This window comes from Ambystoma mexicanum, chromosome 3q, assembly GCF_040938575.1.
Source record: "Ambystoma mexicanum isolate Mex_15411 chromosome 3q, UKY_AmexF1_1, whole genome shotgun sequence".
NCBI lineage: Eukaryota > Metazoa > Chordata > Amphibia > Caudata > Ambystomatidae > Ambystoma > Ambystoma mexicanum.
In genome coordinates, this window is record NC_090926.1 from 590,027,850 (window position 1) to 590,047,136 (window position 19,287).

Below are 19,287 nucleotides of genomic sequence, written 5' to 3' on the forward strand. Positions count from 1 at the left end.
GACGTGATGGGCCGACTGCATCTGTCGTCTACAATGCTCTTGACAATAGGAGGAGCTCAGATTGACCAACCCGGTAGTCCAACGAATCTGCGGATCATGTTTTCTTAGCAAAGGTTGGACAGAGGTGCACACCTTGATTTATAAAGAGTCATTGAGAGTTTCAGATATTAGTTTTAAGGGTTTAGGTGCGGAGGAGGAACTGGGATCATGGCTCAGAACCCCTGCACTAAACAATGAAGAGAAAGAGGATTCAGCCTAGGAATCCTCCCGTCCCCTGCACACTTTCAAATGTTTGGAAAAATCCAATACTGTCATTTAAACAAAGAGTAAGAAAGTAACATAAATTCTACTAATAACAAAGTTAAGGAAACACAGTTGTATAGAACCAAAGGTATTTTTTATCAGAACAATGTAGTTCAATTTTTGGAACATTTACAAAAGAAGAAACCATGTAGCATCAATAGTCGACACCAAGAGTTAACAGATGATGGAGTCCGATTAAGTCGGCGACGCGTTTCGAGGATGCTTTCCTCTTCTTCATATGGCCAGAATTGGACTCTTCAGACAAAAAGAAAACATTGGTTCAAGAACATGTAATACAAGGACTAATCTTTACAACACTTATTCCACATATTCAACTTTTATGTCTAATGCCTATGCTGTTTATTCTGAGACTGAGTGATCCTATAATGCTGTGACATATAGTATCTTTCTCTTCTCCTATATTTCAGGTCACACATGTATTCGTGTACATGATTAATAAAATATGGTTCTGTACCATTTTTTAGTCACTGCATATCCTAATTGGCTACTAAGGGATATAAGGCGCCACTGAGTATTCCCCACCCCGCGGGCTTGACTAAGATTTATCTGGAATGTCAATGTCTAATCACGATAATTCTATTTTGTAAGTAAAGACAAAGAGGGAGTAATGGTATAAATAGTTACCCTCAAGGACGCGTGATCCCATTCACGTAGTTAAAAGAAGGTGAAGGAAAAATAGCGGGAGAACCGTTAAACATCTGGAAATAGGTTAATTGATTCGGGAAGCAGTCATTCATAAATTCTAAAAAGTGAAGGAAAAGGTACCCTTAAAGGAGAACGGAAACAAAGAAATGTAACTAGAGGAACATAGATAATATAAAGTAATAAAGTGCATTCACTATATCAGGACAACATACCTTACTTTCATGCATATGAGCGTAGAAAGTAGAGATGGCAAAAATAGGGTAGCAGTATCCAAATAACAAATGGATATCTACAGTTTGTCTAGTATCTGCAGCTGGCGGCAACACTAACTCAACCAGTCTGTAAGTTAAGAAGAAAGGAAAATGAAGAATAAGACAAGAACAAACTAGTAGTTGTAGGCTAATTCCGATTTGAATCTACCAAGCGGCAATAATGAAGAGTGGTCAAAAAGTTACCTGTGTATATATATATTCTGTGTGATATACACACGAAGAGGCGGCGAATGCCGTTTGAATCAATAACTGTTCTACGGTCACAATCGGACACGAGGACGCGTGTCTGTGAGTCACATAGGCTAGAAAAAGAAAAGAATAGAGCGGCTCAAAATATAATAATTTCTAGGAAGTCCCTACCGACCGAAAAGAGTATACATGCTCGCCTGTACCTGAAGCGCAGGAGGCTGCTGGTCACAGGGTCTATTCAGAAGCTCTGCGTTTTCCACTGCAACCATGGAAACGACACGCGCCATCTTTAGAAGTAGTTAAATAGTGTGCGAAGCTCGAGATAGAAAGGGGACAATGAGATGAAGAATGAAAGATCAGCCATATTGGGGGGATAACGTGTACATTAAAGTCCTAAAGCGGGTTTCAATGTGAGGGGAACCCCTATTACTTAGGCAATTAAAAATAGTATGGAAAAGATACACAAAAGAAAAAAGATCGAGATAGGTCTTATATTAAATATTGAATAATTTCGGCTTGTCAGAGGGGAGCAAAGACATAAGGGTGCCTGATGCCTAACAGTGGAGCCGACGGATAATTCCACCTGTATTGTAGAGATAATTAAAAAAGAAATGTGCAACTGTAGAACGTGATCTTAACACGAATGTCTGGACTGATCAAGGAAGAGGATGACCAAAAAGATGGTGCATGTTTAATCAAAGTGTGGAGAGGGCAATGAACATGCCAATGTCGTCAATCCGTCAAGGTGAAGGGTACTCAGAGTGCCAGTCATAGTTAGTTTTAACAGTGACGGGCTATGATGTGCCTGTTTTGTCTATACTGGTTCATCAGTTCAGCTCACAGAGCAAAGCAATTCTAGATAGAACACATATAACAAGGTTAAAACAGATCCTTACATTTCTTTCGTGTATCTTGATGCGAGCATTCTTTTCTGATCTGTACAAGTGGATAAACACATAATGAATAGACATCGGAGAGAGTGATATGTTTTCTTCCAATCATCAATGTAATTAAACATCTGTGTTTACAAATTTTAAAGTGGGCATGTCTATAAGAATGACACTTAAATCTCATTAACATTACAATCATAACACAAGCATTGTGGGAACAACCATCAATTTTACATCATATTCTTTCAACATCAGATGTTACCTCATCAGAGGTTAGGATTTCACAAAAAACAATTTAAAGAAAAATCCTCATGGAGGCCCCATGGATATAGGGAATCCATTTTGTCAATCCAGTATGCTTCTCTTTGTAATAGGAGGGACTGATAGTCACCTCCTCTTGTGGGACACTTAACAACTTCAAGCACCTGAAATTTCAATTGTGAAATTGAATGCTTTTGGGAGTTGAAGTAGCGGGCCCCTGGTGAGTGTTGATTATTGCATCGTATATTTGACTTATGCTCGGTCAATCTCAATTTTATGGGCCTTTTGGTCTGACCTACATATACCTTCCCACAGGGACATTTCAACAGATAGATTACTCCCGATGACATGCAGGTAGAGTAATCTCGGAGTTTAAATTTTTTGACCGTTTCTAGGGTGAGTCACCCCATTGGCTTTAATAAAATTATTACAGTATCTGCACCCCAAACATGGAAAGGTACCCAATTTCTTAGTAGTTAGAAATAACTGTTTATCTTTAGGGATTCTTTCAGCTTTGACCTGTCATGATGCCTACCCCGGGAGCATCAGGCCAGGCCCAGCACCCCCGGAAGCAGGCATCATGCCCTCGGGTAAAAGCCCAGCGGCCCCTTATAGGGACTCTTTGGACTCAGTCCTGGCGCCTTTGGCGCCAGGCTCATGTTGGACATCAGTCCTGGCGCCATAGGCGCCAGGCTCATAAAGGGAGGTGTTTTGTGCACTTACCTGATGCAGACCATGCTGCACGCTTCAGGCCTCCCTGAGACCTGAAAGGGACTATTTTTTCATAGGGACTATTTTTTCACTCGGGCGTTGCCAGGGAAGGATACATACCTAGTTGGGGAAGGATACATACCTGTGACTTCTTTGGAGGCTATTTAAGCCACGCCCAGACAGCAGCTCATGCTTCGCGTTGTTCTGCTTCCTGCAGCTTAACGCTCACCGTGTCTGCTCCTGGACTACAGCCACGCCCGTCTTGAACCTGGAAGACCTGCAAGGAAGGAAGAGAAGAGAAAGGTGAAAACCAAGGATTATTTCAAGCTTCTTACCTGCATCCGGAATCTTCTCGCCAGCATCCCTGAAGGAAGACTTCAATTTAAAAGCATTGCGTTGCTCGCTGCAGCGCCACGCTTCACTCACCTGTCCTGTCCTCGAGACATCTCCCGGCTCCATTGCGTCTGTCAGCATCGGACGCCACATCTCTGCACCTAGGGGAGAGAGGAAGAAACAAAAGGTGAGCAGAAGGACACACAGAAGGAAAGCCTGATTAACAGCCATAATACTTACCGGCTTTTCTTCCACATTTCGGGTCGGCGCCGCCCCGTTGGCAGGTACCGTACCCCGGCCCTTATGGGGAAAGGACTAGAGACATTTCAGAGGAATGATAAGGACATCTAGAGGGATCGCCCTCATTACTACTCACCTCGGCAGGTTAACCCCTCGACGCATCGCCTTCATTCTGCACCTGAATTAAAGGACAGATCACAGGTGAGAAAGACAGCATAAAGGGGGCCTCACTTGAACTTTGAACTTTCATACTTACGGCACATCGCTCAGGAAAGTCAAGTGGATTTTGCCAGCGCCATTCTGAAAACCAGTGAAGTAACTGGAGGAACGCGCGCCCCTGCACCAGAAGCAGGATGGAGAGTTCAACCTTCCAAACCATAAGGTGAGCTTAAACCGGGTTTGGAGGAATAGAGAGGAACGGAGGGGGGAAGGCGGGAGCTAGCACACCATTCTGCAGACTGTTAATCCCCTTTCTCATCTGCAGAAGGATATTCCTACGGGCCAAGGAAGCACGATTTGGAGGTCCTGTCCAATCGGTGTTACGGGTCCTGCGCATCACGCTAGAAGAGGCCGCAGTAATCCAGACTAGATCAGCGCCCCCGTGGGAACCAGGTGGGCGTTACATGACCAGCTTGTCCCTGATGTTTTTACCCCTTTTAAAGCACATCGGTGGGGTAGGAAACAGTTTTAGAAGAGTTTGATCATTGTGAAGAATATTACAATGTTTCTTTATACCTTTTGAGATATGGAAGCTTTGTCTTGAAAATTTTGATATAAACAGGAGTGGAGTATCTTTCACATTTAATTTAGGCTTAAGTAAATCAGTTATCTCAGAGGCTCTGTTTTTTGCTACTTCTAGAACTTCTGGAGGATAGCCTCTATTCTGAAATTTGTCGATAAGGTTGGTACATTCTTTATCGAGATCTTCTGGATCAGAAATTATTCTTTTGAGTCGCAAGATCTGACTGTAAGGTAATCTTTGGCGCATTGCCCTAGGGTGGAAACTTGAATAATGTAACAGATTGTTAGCATCAGTTGGTTTGTGATAAATGGACGTGGTAATTTTATTGGCAGCGATTCTTAGGTTGACGTCCAGAAAGTGCAGAGAGGGGTTGAATCTATATAAAATCTATATGAAAAGCAGGCCTTACCCGCAGCCCTGTATGGGCTGAATTATGGGGACATGCCAATGTAGATGACCTTATTGAAAGTGAGCACACATTCATAAACAAGTTGGTATCATTACCAAAGAGTGCTCCCTGCACTGTGAGACTTTTAGAACTTAATGTTACTCCTGTGGTCGCCCAGTTCAAGCTTAGACCTGTTCTTTTTTGGCTAAAGCTTTGGAAACGGGAAGCGCTGGAAAAATCCAGGGTTGCATTGAATCACCGAATGGCGTTAGATGGCGGGAAATCAATAGCCTGGCTTCGCCATATTAAAAAATCTCTTTATGACGTGGGGGTGGCAATTTGTGGCTCATTGGTACAAAGAAAATAATTAGAGATGCATTAGTCAAGGGAGCCCGAGATCAATTGCTGCGTGATGCCATGAAACTAAAATTGGGCTTGGCATACCTCGAGCTTAGCCAGCCCGGCCATAAACCCAATTTGGATTACATTTGGCCATCATATGAAAGGTCTTTATATTTACGAGTAAGACTTGGCACCCTCCCAGTGGCTACCTTCACAAAATCATGGAACATAGCAAATGTAGATCAGTGCCTGATGTGTGGGATGGCAAAAGAGTTTATATTACATTTTGTTATGTGGCAAATCAAAGTTCTCTGAGACCATCATTGAATGTGACTGGGATTAGGGATACAGAAGCAGCAATGATGTTTTTTAGGCAAATTGCAGATCCGTTTGTGGTGTTCGGGTCTGTCCGTTAGATCTATAGGACTTGGCTGCTAAGGAAGAAGTCACTGAGCCAACGCTCTAACTAAGTTCTATCGTCATGGAATGGATAGAACGGACAGAGTGGTTGGAACGGAAGAAGTGGATAGAACTGACAGAATAGATGGAACCGACTGAGTGAACAGAACGGATGGAACTGATGGTGCAGGTGTTATGGATGTCGCGGATGATACAGATGGTGCGGATAGAGACAACACCTGTTCACCATGAAGCTACCTAATATCTGTATCGCCTATATATGCCATGTATCAGTATCCCAGTATCCCCTTCTGTATCTGTATCCCACATATACCCCTATCCATCCACTTGTTATATGTATGTCGCTATGTATGTCCCCACTGTCCTGCTCACGTCCCCGGTCTCAGGCAGGCACTTGTACTTATATCCACCATATCACACCACTATGCTTACTCTGATCTATACACCATCATTCAACTAGAACACAGCTATACCATGACAAATTCAACACAGCTGTACTCATACGAACACCTCATCACCCTAATAAAACGCAGCTAGCTGAGCACATTCCGGCTAGTTCAGGCGTTCCTCAGGCCTAACGCAGCCAGAACCCAGTCTTGGTGTCCTCCCACCAGGCTGAACACATCCAACTGACTTCATCAGCACCACACCTATCGTTATAAAGCAGCTATCATCCAACAACCACACAAGCTGCACACACATCCGGTGCACCCACGCACTATTCGACACTCTTTCTCTCTACTGACCTGAACTACGGTTCCGGAGGGCGTTCAACCTACCAACGCTTTGAAGTCCTACCAATGATACATAAGGCGCTATATAAATGCCAAGTAACATAACATATCAACTGCCCTGGAGGCTGTGAGCAGGGCTCCCCTCTGTGTCACTAACTGTACATTAAGAAACAGAACTAACTCCTATAGATTTGTCAATTGTTCTAATGAAGCTGCAAGCAGGGCTCTCCTCTTTGTTTCTGTATTGAAATTGTTTGTATTTTTTGTATTAATCATGTTTTTATTCTGTTTGTAATATGTTTTAACTAGAGGGGGCATGGCTTGATGGCTACGTGAAGGGACGCTCTTCTCGGGAGCTCGTGTTGATCCAGCACTGATCCTGACAATATTGGGAGAAAGCGGAAGATAAAGCGGACTGGCAGCACACCCTGTGATGCATGAAGTTTCAGGGAATATGCTGACAGCAGTGCAGGGCTGATCTGTGGAGAATAAGGGGAGCCGCGGCCGTGAGGAGAAAGCCGGGCACCCGAAACGTAAGGATGGCCAAAATGGCGGACTGCCAACAAAGGGTCATAAACTGACCACAATGTCGCAGCAGCGGACGGAGGCGGATGGTGCAGCGCAAAGGTTCGCGACAGCTTCGCGGTCTGTGTGGGGCCCAGCGGTGCATGTCCTGTGTCGAGATCCCCTGGAAGTGGCCAAGTGAGGATCACCGCACCAGCGGCCGTGGTGCAGGTGACGGATGGCCGCAGCCTGCACCGCCGCAGGACGTAGCGGGAGGCGGGTCACCTTGAGCCGCATTGCCGCCGCTGAACCCGATGCCAAGAGGTGGCTCGCGCCACACATGCTCGGAGGTGCCGGTGCTCCGGCTGAGTTGGTGCTGGGGGGGCCACAGAAGAGGTGGAGGACGGAGCCCGGCCAGTGCCCGGCACGCTGGGAACTTATGGAGGGTTAACGGTGCTGGCGCTCGGCAGTGCAGCGAGAGCCGGGCGCTCTGAGAAACAGCGGCTGGCACCGGCCCGCTGAGCGCTTACACCAGCCCACACGGGTTGTGAGCTTGGAGGGCCAGGCACATCTGGAGGTGCCAGCCCCTGGGGAGCCAGACCCAGGCAAAGAAATCCCCCGTGGGGGCCTGGAGGGGCCGCATTGGCCTCAAACGCACCGGTGGTGCCTCCCAGATGCAGAGGAGACGCACGACAGGTTTTGAGAGGGGCTGAGGAAGCCCCGGAAAGCGCTGCCGAACACGGCTCCCCTGCAAGGCGCTCCGGGCATTGTGAACATGCGGAGACTGCAGGGTATACAAGGTGGCACAATGAACGATGAATGTTCTAAGTGCAATGAGACGCTGTAGCCCAGGAGCCACGCACACAGGCTCAACAGAATAAGCTGCCTTGACAATAACTGAGCCCGGGGAGCCTCCACCATCAAGGGACAGGGCAAAACAGAGCTTATATCAGCATTGGGCTGGTCAACAGCGCCCAGGACACGGCTGTGGGCCTGAAGGTGGTGGAGCCCGGTCGGGCCCCGGCGTGGAAAGGAGTGGACACAGAGGAAGTTCCAGATTACTCGGGGGGGGGGGGGTCAGCGGATTGACACCAAGCGGATGCAAATACGTGGGAGGACACAGTCCATCCTTAGTGCGCAGCGGATAGCTGGGGGGGACCCCTAACACGGTCAAGCGGGCCCTAGCCTTCGGATAAGCGCAACACCATGTGGACCCTTTCAAGCGAGGCGGCGGTGCTGGTACACTGGTAGGGGAACAGCACAATGTCGACCAAAGTGGTTCGACCAAAGAGCAAGCAGCCCACGCTAGATGCTTATGCAAAGACATCTCCCGGGGCGGAGGGAGCCAGGAGTAAGGATAAAACCTACTACCGTGACGGAGGAGGCCCCGGGCACAATCCAGGAGGCGTTAGTGGTGATTGCGGACCTGAAGGTGGCCTGGGAGACCAAACTGGGCCTGGCTATCAACGAACTGAAAGTAGCATTGGACCTTAAGGTCGGAGCGGTCCAGGAAGATGTGAACTTGCTAAGACAAGATGTGAGAACGCTTGCGGAGCTCACTGGAAACCTGGAGAAGGAGGTGGCCCCAAATATGGCAGAATGTGCTGCCCGTAGATCGGAACTCCATGCCCTGGTACAGCGAGTAGGCAACCTGGAGAACAGAGTGGAGGAGGCTGAAGGACGCGCTAGACGCAATAACATCCGCATCGTTGGACTGCCAGAGGGAATGGAAGGGTCTTACCCAACGGAATACGTGGAAACCATGTTACTGCAGGAGATAACTGGAGGGGCATTGACCCAGGGGTTTGCTGTCGAAAGAGCGCACAGGGCCTTGACGTGAAGACCGCCCCCGGTACCCCCTCCAAGGCCACTGATCGCAAAAATTTGGAATTACCAGGATCGTGAAAAGATACTTGAATTTTTCCAGAAGGGTGGAACAATTGAAAAGGGGCCCGCAAAAATCGCAGCATACCCGGATTATACCTTGCAAGTGCAGCGCAGCCGGATGAACTTTGGAGCGGTGAAGAGAAGACTGAGAGAAACAGGTCAGAGATATATGCTGCTTTACCCGGCCAAACTGAAGGTTTTCCACCAGAACATGTATTGGCTAGACATGCAGAGTCCCCCACAGGAATCAGATATCCGGACGGGCGCTGATGAAGATAAGTAACATGAGGCTGTGGCACCTTTGTGACATAGTGCAAAACACTGGGACTAGAATATAGCATTAAAGAAGGCACGCAGGGAAGGTGCTGCATAGTCAGTATGTTTGTAAGATCCGGTTGAACTGTACAATCCCAATTACATAGGCGGGAGCTCCTGGGAAATAACCCTTGAACCCCCATAGCATTACGCTTAGTTAGGTCACTACTAGTTTGGTGATGCCCCGCAGGGTCCCAGTACTCGGATCTACGAGAAGGGACCAGACGTGGGTGGGCCTGAGATCCAGGGATGGAGCTGGGCATTTGTTGGGGCAGGGTGGGGAGGGGGAGGATAAGAGTTTTGTGCAGTGGGGTAAGGTTGGGAAAAGGGGGGAGAAGGAAGTTGGAAAGGGGGGAGGGAAATGAGCCGGTATACGAGCCACCAAGGCAGAAATGAGAAGGGGAGGGAGGAGAGTGGAAATCGGAACAATGGAATCGAGTAATCTGAGTTGTGACCTGGAATGTGCCGGGCCTTAATAGTTTTTTGAAATGTAACAAAGTGATGATGTACCTGAAGAGGATGAGGGTTGATGAGCGCTGCTACAGGAAACCCACCTCACTAAGGCGAAACTGGAGATAGTAAGGAGAAAATGGAAGGGTAGCGTGACGGGAGCCACATATTCGGCATACGCAAGAGGAGTAGTAACATGGGTGGCACAGCATGTGCCGTTTCAGTTGCTTTGGTCGACAATAGACCCGCAGGGCAGAATGGTGGTGGTGGCAGGACTCCTGGAAAACAGAGAAGTGACCATCCTAAACTTATATGCCCCTAACCATGATACTGCGGCTTATTTTAGGTCTCTATATAGCAAAGTTAGCCCCCTGCTGGATGGCGCAATATTGTGGGGAGGCGATTTCAATTGCACGCTGCACCCCAGGATGGACAGGTCAGATAGCAAGTTTTTAAAACCGGCGCCAGCAGCCAAAGCGCTGGGGACACTGTTGACGGATCTTGGATTGGAGGATGTGTGGAGGCGGCTGCATCCAACGAACAGGCAGTACTCGCACTATGCCGCGCCACATGACATACATACTAGGCTGGACTACGTGTTCGCCTCCGCAGAGATAGCGGGAGAAATGGTGGGTGCAGAATATAGAGCCAGGGTACTGTCGGACCATTCGCCTCTGGTCTTTGAGTGGCGACACCACCCCCCTAGAGTATGTATGCCGACAGAGGCTCAGAGCTGAGGCCCTGCAGGACCCGGGAGGACCTGAGGGAGGCAATAGAGGAATATTTTGACATAAACACGGGAAGTGTACGATCCATGGGAACAGTATGGGAGGCATTTAAGGTGGTGGTGCGAGGGGTAGCCATATCCAAATCCAAAGGACTCCAAGGGGGGATAGAATAAAAATTACAGTAAGTGGAAAGCGAGCTGGAGGACCTAATGCGAAGGGGGGGACCACCCGGGAGGACAGTGCTAAAATGAGAGATCTACAGAATGCTAGCAGCGAGCTCTGCGATAGACTATGTAAGCTAAATTATAAGAAATATATTGAGGCAACATGTGGGAGGAGATAAGCCAGGCCGACTACTGGACTGGTTATACAAAAATGAGACACCCTGGCTGGTCATTAGAGAAGTGAAGGATGCTGAGGGCCAGATCTGCAACACTCAGGAAGGGGTTAATGAGGAGTTCCACAAATACTATAAACGTTTATATGAGGACGTGGGGGGGGGGATATGGGCCAGGAGATTTTGGTAACAATCAAAGATATCGGGCTACCCACTTTAGATGATCTAGAAAGAGCAGACCTGGAGGCCCCAATCACCTTGGACGAACTGGAGGTGGTGATCCAACATCTGCCTACGTGTAAAGCACCTGGGTCAGATGGGTTACCTAGCAAATTCTACAAAGCGTATAGGCAGGAGTTACTCAAACCACTTCTGGCCACATTCAATGAGGCCTATAAACAGGGGGGAGCTCCCTGAGTCTCTCCGAGAGGTAGTGATCATCCCACTCTTAAAACTGAGTAAGCCGAATGTCGACTGTGGGTCGTATAGGCCCTTATCGATGCTCAATCAAGATAGCAAAATACTTACAGCAGTGCTAGCCAATAGGCTTGAACAAGTAATTGGCAAACTGATGCACCTGGACCAAACAAGCTTTGTCCCAGAAAGGAACATCACAGAAAATCACAGGAGGCTGCATCATATTATTGACCAAACGGAGAAGGATCCGGGTGAGTTTGTCATAGTGTCATTGGATGTGGTCAAGGCATTTGACTCGGTGAGGTGGCCATGGTTGATGGCGACCCTGAAAGGATACGGAATAGGGCCGGGATATATTCGATGGGTCAAGATCTTATATAGCTCCCTGATGGCGAGGGTCAAGACAGGCGTTATAATTTCAGATAAGTGGCAACTCAGCAGAGGGACCAGACAGGGATGCCCCTGGTCACCCATGTTATATATACTTGCGTTGGAGCCGCTGGCTATCTGCCTCAGGCAACAATATGGAGAGGTGGGGATCCGTACTACAGGAAACACACACTTAATATCACTGTACGGTGATGACATGCTCCTCTATCTGTGCTTCCCAGAGGAGAACCTGCAATTTGTGCTGGAGGTGATGGATCGTTACGCCGCCCTCTCTGGCATATCGGTAAACCCCGGGAAGCCCAGCGTGTTCCCTCTGGGGAGGTACACAAATGTCCCACTAGAAAACCTGCCCATCCTGCAGATACCCTGGCAGACAGAGTCGTTCAGATACTTGGGCATAAACATATATCATAAGTTAGAGGTGGAACACAAACACAATACTGAGAATGCAGTTGCAGCCATAAAGAATAGCATGGGGTTTTGGTCCAGACTGCCCCTGGCCATGATGGGAAGAGCGGCGCTGCTCAAAATGGTGGTCTTGCCCAGACTACTGCACTTTTTTGTAAATATCCCGTACTTCATCCCCAAACGTTTTTTTGTTAGACTCCATAGCCTGTGCAGGGGCTTTATATGGCACAATTCTAGAAATAGGGTGCCCTGTGGAAACTACAAAACTCGTGTGACAAGGGGGGGCATAAACCTGCCGAACTTTGAATTGTATTACTTGGTCGGGACAGTTATTGTATGTAGCTAGATGGTTGTCCACAGAGGAATCTGCGGAGGTCAGGATTCTGCAGGGTGACCCCACCCCATACTTTTTAAAGGAAACAGTGTGGCTGCATAAAATGAAAGTGGCAGAGATAGGGAGACTGTTGGTGCTGGGCTGGGAGGTCTGGCGCAGAACATGGAGAACGGTGGGTGACCCACCCGCTTTCTCAACAGGTCCCGCTGGTGGTATTATGCGGGGAAGACTCCCAACTGATCAAAGGGATTCGCAGATACTGGTAACCGGTGGGCCTGGCCACCCTGGGAGACATATGGAAGGAGGGGGAGGCAGTGGAATTCGAGAGGCTGCTAGAGGAAACAGGGGTTCATAAGGGCCAATATATCACTTACAACAGGATCATGAAACGGGTGAGGGGGAGGTGGCCGGAGACTGTGCTTGCGGAAGAACCTAATGCCTCAGTGGAAATGATGTATGATGTCTCGGAGGGTGGGCACGAAATATCTCGGATATACAAGCTCTTGAGTGCAAAAGCGGGGAAGGAGTTGCTCCAACTGAGACTTGACTGGGAGGGGTATGTGGGGGAAACCATGACAGAGGGGCAATGGGACAGAGCCCATAGGTACCATAAGAAGGTATCCCGAAACGCAAGACTCCAGCAGATTCAGCTGTATGTCATGCACAGGGCTTACCTGAACCCCGGGAGGATAGCCAGGTTTGGCGGCTCGGCCATACAGAAATGCACCAGGTGCGGGGAGGAAGAGGCTGGGCTGCTACATATGTTCTGGGCTTGCCCAGAGGTGCAGATATTCTGGGTAGAACTGAAGATGAGATTTGCCAGTCGGGGGGGGGGGGGGGTGGTGCTGGATGTGGGGTCTGCTTGGGCATGTATGCTGGGTAGTTTCCCTAGGCCATGTAATCTAAAACACTTCAGTAAAATGAAAGACCTGGCCAAGCGCAGAATTGCGATGAGCTGGAAAGCAGCCCATAGGCCTAAAGTAGAGATGTGGTGGGCAGACCTCCTGAAATGGGCTGAAGCAGAAACGGCGGTCTGGTACGAAGCTGTCACTAGTGGGGGAGAGGAAGAGGTAGGCCCCCTGATAGCCTGGAGACAGCTAGTGGCCTCGATGGCAAACCCCCACCAGGTCAATCAGGATGCCGAAAACCGAGATGAGTCGGGGACAACTGAGTCATCCGAAAGTGCTCAAGAGGATGGCATGGATACGATGGCTCAAGTTTTGGGGAGGAGGGGGGAGGACAGGAGGGTGCATTGAATAACATGATGTCTTAATATTGATCATGAACGTCATAAGTGGTTGTAATGTTTGAAGTGTTGTTTGTGGAAAATAATAAAAAGATGTTTTAAAAAAAAAAAGTTTTAACTAGAGCAACGCTGAATAAAAGTTTGTTGACGGAGTTCAAAGTGATATGGGAGCCCGGTTGGTGAACGACGCGAGGCGCGAGATATAATTTGTTGCAAGTGAAGGACAGGCGTAGGATGAAAGACGCGCTGAAGAGAAAGCAGCAATTATCCATTATGAACTGTAATGCGAAAGCAATTGTAAAAGTGAAGGAAACAAAGTAACAGAGTGGTCGCATGTACATTTACACGTTGTTGAAAGACTGTTGAAATGTAATCACTCTCCGAAAATGCAGGGGAGCTGTGCGAAGCTCGAAGTAGGAGCAAAATAGAATGCATGAGAGGGGATCTGCGCGAGACCGGAAGAGCGGGCTGAAACCCTGAAAGGAGCTAAAGAGTGCCTGGGGCACGAACCTGTTGGTGAACTGTGATAAAAGATATGAGTGCCGGGGGCACGATCCTATGACGCCAGGGTATCAGAGTGGTCCCGCACAGGGCTGAGTAAAACTATGCGCTCTCGAAAGTCTCTGATATGAAGAGTTGTTGAGTTAAAGAACTGTTGAACTGTTGGGGAAGGGAACCCCGTTTTTGAGCAAGAGAAACCATTGAACTGTTAAGTTGTTTGAATTGTAGGGGAAGGAAACCCCTGATGAAACCAGAGCAAGAGAGTCTTGCAAAAGCAAAATATTGTCAACTGTGAAATTCCTGAGAGAAGGTCACGAGAAGTGCATCTAAGTCTGTGGAGGGAGAAAGCCCTTAGAAACCTGAAGGAACTTTGTATGAACTATTTGAATCCAAGGAACTTTGTTGAAGCTCAAGTAACTCAAGCTTGGGGAAGGGATCTGTGGGACAGCTCCAGTGCCATCCTGATATTGAACTGTTCAAAACCTCAACTCTACAGAGTGTTTGCAGAGGTTTGCAGTCTTGGCCAGTCTGTGGTGAGAGGATGTGTGTGGAGCTTGGAGCGGGTATTGGCAGCTGATTGAAAGTACCCAACGCTTGAATTCCGTCGGCCATGTCGGCTCAACTCATTGACAAAAGAAGACCAGCCTCTGCTGATAGTGCTGCTGACGAGTGATTTCACGAGGGACCAATGCTGCCTAAACAAAAAGGTGAGCAGAGTGAGTGACTTCACGAGGGACACTGGCTCTGATTTTGATACGGATGCTGTCAACGATGTTGGCTCCTTGTACACTTTGCAGGGAGGCAGGCAAAAGACCCTGTGTTCAGACACGTGTCAATTCAACATTGAAGTTGAAATTGTTGAGTACAGCGAAGTATATTGTTGATCAGAAGGTGGCGGCAGTGGCGCTGGAGGGGGGGGGGGTTTGGTGCAATTGCTGGCAGTGAGCATGAATTTCAGCATCATCAAAAACATTGTAAAGAGCAACAACTGCATCGAAAGCGGTAACGGAAAGGAAGGTAAAGCGGATTATAAAGCTAACACCAACCTCAACCCTAAAGTCGCTATGAAATACAATCCTAATTCTATCATGGAAGTCCATAATGTACATCAGAATCAACAGTGATTAAAGGAGGGCTTTCTGCCCCTGTCTTTGCTCGAGGATTCTCCAACACAACCGGACGGTGTGAACAAACTTACCACCATTCTCCCCACTCGTGGCCCAAGCAGGGAAAACGCAGGATTACAACTGTATGGGGAGGGGTTATTCAGGTTGCAGGTGGGAGGGTGCCAAGCTGCACAGTTGGCTCCAGTTGGACTTTGCAGTAAGGAGTCCACAATGTCTTCACATACCCCCCACCTGCAAAGAGAACCTTTGCTCTTGATGAATAATTCCAGGCTCTCAAACGTCGGAAAACCGAAGCGAGCTTACCTCGCACTATCAAAGTCAACCTGGCATCCCAAGGGGTTAACCTCAAGCCACATGCATGTTAATCAGAGATTATTTTACCGGAAACCAGCCTTTGATAAGTCTGAGGTCTCCTTATGTGAATTAAATCATCAAAAGGAGAATATGGGCGAGGTTCCAGACTGCGTCCTTTGGAAAATATGGAAAACCTAGTCTAGTTCATTGGCCCAGGACGTAACTCTCCCAAACATCAATACAAAGCCTTGGGATAAAAAGGGCTCTGACCGAAACAAGGAGGTTGACGCGTGCGCAGGCCTCGTTATGAGAGGGAGCAGCCCTGAGGCGACGGACCAGGCCAGATCGAAAGAAGTACCTTTAACAACATCACCCATAGGGGACAGAGTTGTGATGCAGGAATCGCTCAAAAAGTAGGCATTGGACAATCGAAGTGCAAAACAAAAGGGGATTGAGCCAGGACATAGGCAGTCTGTACAAGCTAAGAAATAACAGTACACAGAAAAAGTTTATCCTTGACCATAACGAGCCCGCAAGGAGATTTTAAAAAGGTAAGAACAAAATAGTAAAGCTATCTGTAACATATTTGTGATCAGACTTGGACTCTTTCTGTGAAGATGGCCACGAACAACACTTGCAACCTGTCTCGGGAACAAAAGAACCAAATTACAAATTTTGCCCTAAATCGGGCATTGATACCTACATGATAGCGGCGATAACTATCACCATGGCACCGTTTATGAAACTATATGAGAATCTTAACCAACTGAAAGATCAAAAGATTTGCGTGTCGATGCTGCACTCAAAGATACTGTTTGTGGAAGGATGTATACAGAACAACTTGGATAAGAACACCTCTCAGGTCAAGAACATACTGTATAGTATCTTGGACCCTATAATTAAAGAAAAAAACAAAAGAAGATGATTTCAAAAATCACGATCATCCTCTGGGCTTCAAAAAGAGGAAAAGCAGGGACCAGAGTGGCCTGAAAAGGTGATCGCTTCAGCACAACCGTACATCGAGGAAGAAATGAAGCAAAGTATTTTATCTATGGATAAGATATACCAGCTAGACTATGTAGTGAGCCTCACAGGTAGTCTGACACTAAACTTAGACATTGATGACAAATCAAACCAGATGGCAAAGGAGGACGTTGATGCTGGCAGGGATCATGGCACCAAGGTCATTCAGATTATGAACGAAGTGGCAAAACCAGCCGGTTGAGCAAGGAACTAGAAGTTGAAATTACTGGAGTTACAGCCATTCCAACGACTGGTCCATCAAACAAATCTGATTTAGAACTACAGAAGATAACTAAACCAGTTAAAGAATGTTATATTTACAAAGAAGACTGACATTTCAAAGGAAAGACCTGGAGAGCGTACTCCAGCGCTAACTAACAGCAGTGATGGGAAGGAAAAATGACAATCAAAATAAATTCAAATTAAGGAGGCTGCAAGAAAAAATCCCAAAATTTAAAAACATCAGATAAACTCAGGTCGCATGAGAGTCTGTCGTTTGTAAGAAACTTGACACTGCTAAGAAATTAAAAACATTTAACACTGGAGAAGAGAAAAAAATGATTGCTATGAAAGGAATGGAACCAATTAAAAAAAATAACACAATGCGATAAGCCATGACCTAAGAGAATTTCAAGCGCAGATGTTGTAGATGACTTAATGGATATTTCCACTCATTCAATGTCCAATAATGAAGACATTGAGGAGAATAATCGTTCTGTAGCCATTGATGGTGAACAGCATCAGGATGACACCCAAATTAGCTCATACTCCTATGAACAAACTGATGAGGAGCAGGACACAGCTCTTGATGAAATAGTGACCAAGAGAGACATTGAGTTTAGCACATCTAAAGGTGATGAACCCGAAGATGCAATTAAGGATTTCCCTTTGTTGATTAGGTGTAGAATCCCTGGGAACCGTAATAGCAGGGAGCTGTGGCCATGTGTATCACCGCCTTTTCTAACATTGGAAGAAAAAAGACTGATAAGAAAACAATTTGGCAGAAAAAGTCACAATCCACAGCGCTTGTATTTAGACAGTTAGATAAAGGGCAACAAGGCTGCAGGTGTCTGGGAAGTGTGGATATACTGCTAGTATAGTTCCACTGAGGTAAATTCAAATTGAACACGTGCGGTTCCCAGTCACACTGCGCCAAGAAAAAGTGCAAATGAGGGCTTGAAGTCCAAAAGATTTATTCAACAAGGAACAGCCTGACACGTGTTTTGAGCCTAAACCAGCTCTTCATCTGAAGCTAAGACTTAAAGAGATAAATTAAAGAAAAACACAAAGAATGGCATAACATACAGGGACAAAAACAAGAGGTAAGTTTGCCAAATTACATGCGTACAATTTCCAAATGAGTTAGTGCAAAAGCAAAGAGAGAAACAATTGAAAAAGAGAAAACACAAAAAGAGAAAAAAGAACATTTTTTTAAAACAATACCGCATTTGGATGGAGTTCATTGGAAGGTAGGTTTTCAATAACCAAGGAGAACAGAAAAAGAGAAACAAATAATGCGTAAATTACAAAATTGCAATATAGGTGACTACAGCAGCACAATCAAAAAACAGGGCACCTATTAGTTTTAAAAAATCAACTTGCAATGAAAATAAAACAAACCCAAAGTTGTTTACTTTGACTTGAAGAAGGACCAGGTAATTAGAAAGTGTGGACAGTGCCAAGAAACCTCTGCAGAAGTAAAATTACCATGAGGGAATTGCCAAATTGAATAGAAAAAGTGATAGAGGTAAAGCGATTAATAATTCAATTGCATACCTCAATGCTTCACAATTGCGGTAGAGCTGTGATGAGAATGGAAAAATAAAGAGAACAAACTGTAACAATACGTTAAAGAGGCCGTCTCATCATAGTATTTAATAAAGTTAAAGATCAACGCTTCATAAGGCACCAAGTAATAGAACCATACTTATAAAGGGATAGGGATAGCCCACGCAACTACAAAGCATGTCAATTGAATTAGCCAGGCATAAATTGCTTAATTGGAAAGCTATATGTGACAAAAACAAACTCCATTGAGTATATGAAAGCCACAGGAATCGTGGGAAAACGTCTTACCTAGACGGCCGTACGCGAATAATGGCAATGAGTGAACGCTGCGACCGCAGAGATAAAGGAAGGACTAAATAGACGATGCCTCTGGGAGGGAGGCAGAAAAGAATGGGCCGTACGTGGCCACAAAGTAACTAATGTAAACCGCTATGTTGGGTGTACTGAAACGCTAGATGCAAGCAGGGAGTTAAAAACTAGGCAAGGGACAGTGCCTAAATGAAGATGGATTAGCTTGAATAAGAGCGAATTAAGGAGCTGATTTAAATACCATTCCAAACGAAAAAAATAATTAACTACTTATGAGGAGAAAAAGGAGGAGACGTCAATTCCTAAGGATTGACAATTACAAAGATACTTGCGCACGCATACATTTATCAAGGGAAACTCAATGTAAAAAAAAAGTTAATTAAGTAAGCCATTTTGATCAACAAGAGCAAGACCCATGAGGGGAGCAATACAATTGGTGAAGTCCAATTAAAGGGAAGGAAACAAGATAAGGGGGGTGTGATTACCCCAGCTAAGTCTAAGGCACTGTTTATGAGTGCGCTGCTGGAAGTCATCCAAATTAGGTGCATTAAGACCATAATACAATGAATGCACTGGCACCAATATATATAAACAATGCAATACAATATAGTTTACAGGAAAGTGGCGAATTCATGGTCAGAATTTAATCCATTGAATATAGTACGATATTTGCTAATTAATCTAGCTTCTAATTGGCGTAATTTCAATGTTAGGTTGCCGCCTCTAGGGGGCAGTGTC

The 19,287-nt window shown here is 46.3% G+C and overlaps 1 protein-coding gene and 1 long non-coding RNA gene across 3 annotated transcripts in view; one reads left to right on the forward strand and one right to left on the reverse strand.

Moving 5' to 3' along the window:
• Window positions 1-19,287, forward strand: part of XPNPEP3 (X-prolyl aminopeptidase 3) — a 653,628-nt gene that overhangs the window by 442,380 nt on the left and 191,961 nt on the right. The window lies entirely within an intron of this gene.
• Window positions 393-19,287, reverse strand: part of LOC138582786 (uncharacterized) — a 171,676-nt gene continuing 152,781 nt past the window's right edge. The window contains exons 4-5 of the long non-coding RNA XR_011305078.1: window positions 2,327-2,366; window positions 393-558 (exon numbers count right to left, since the gene is read on the reverse strand). This is a non-coding gene — a long non-coding RNA (uncharacterized lncRNA). The remainder of the gene's footprint in view (window positions 559-2,326; window positions 2,367-19,287) is intronic.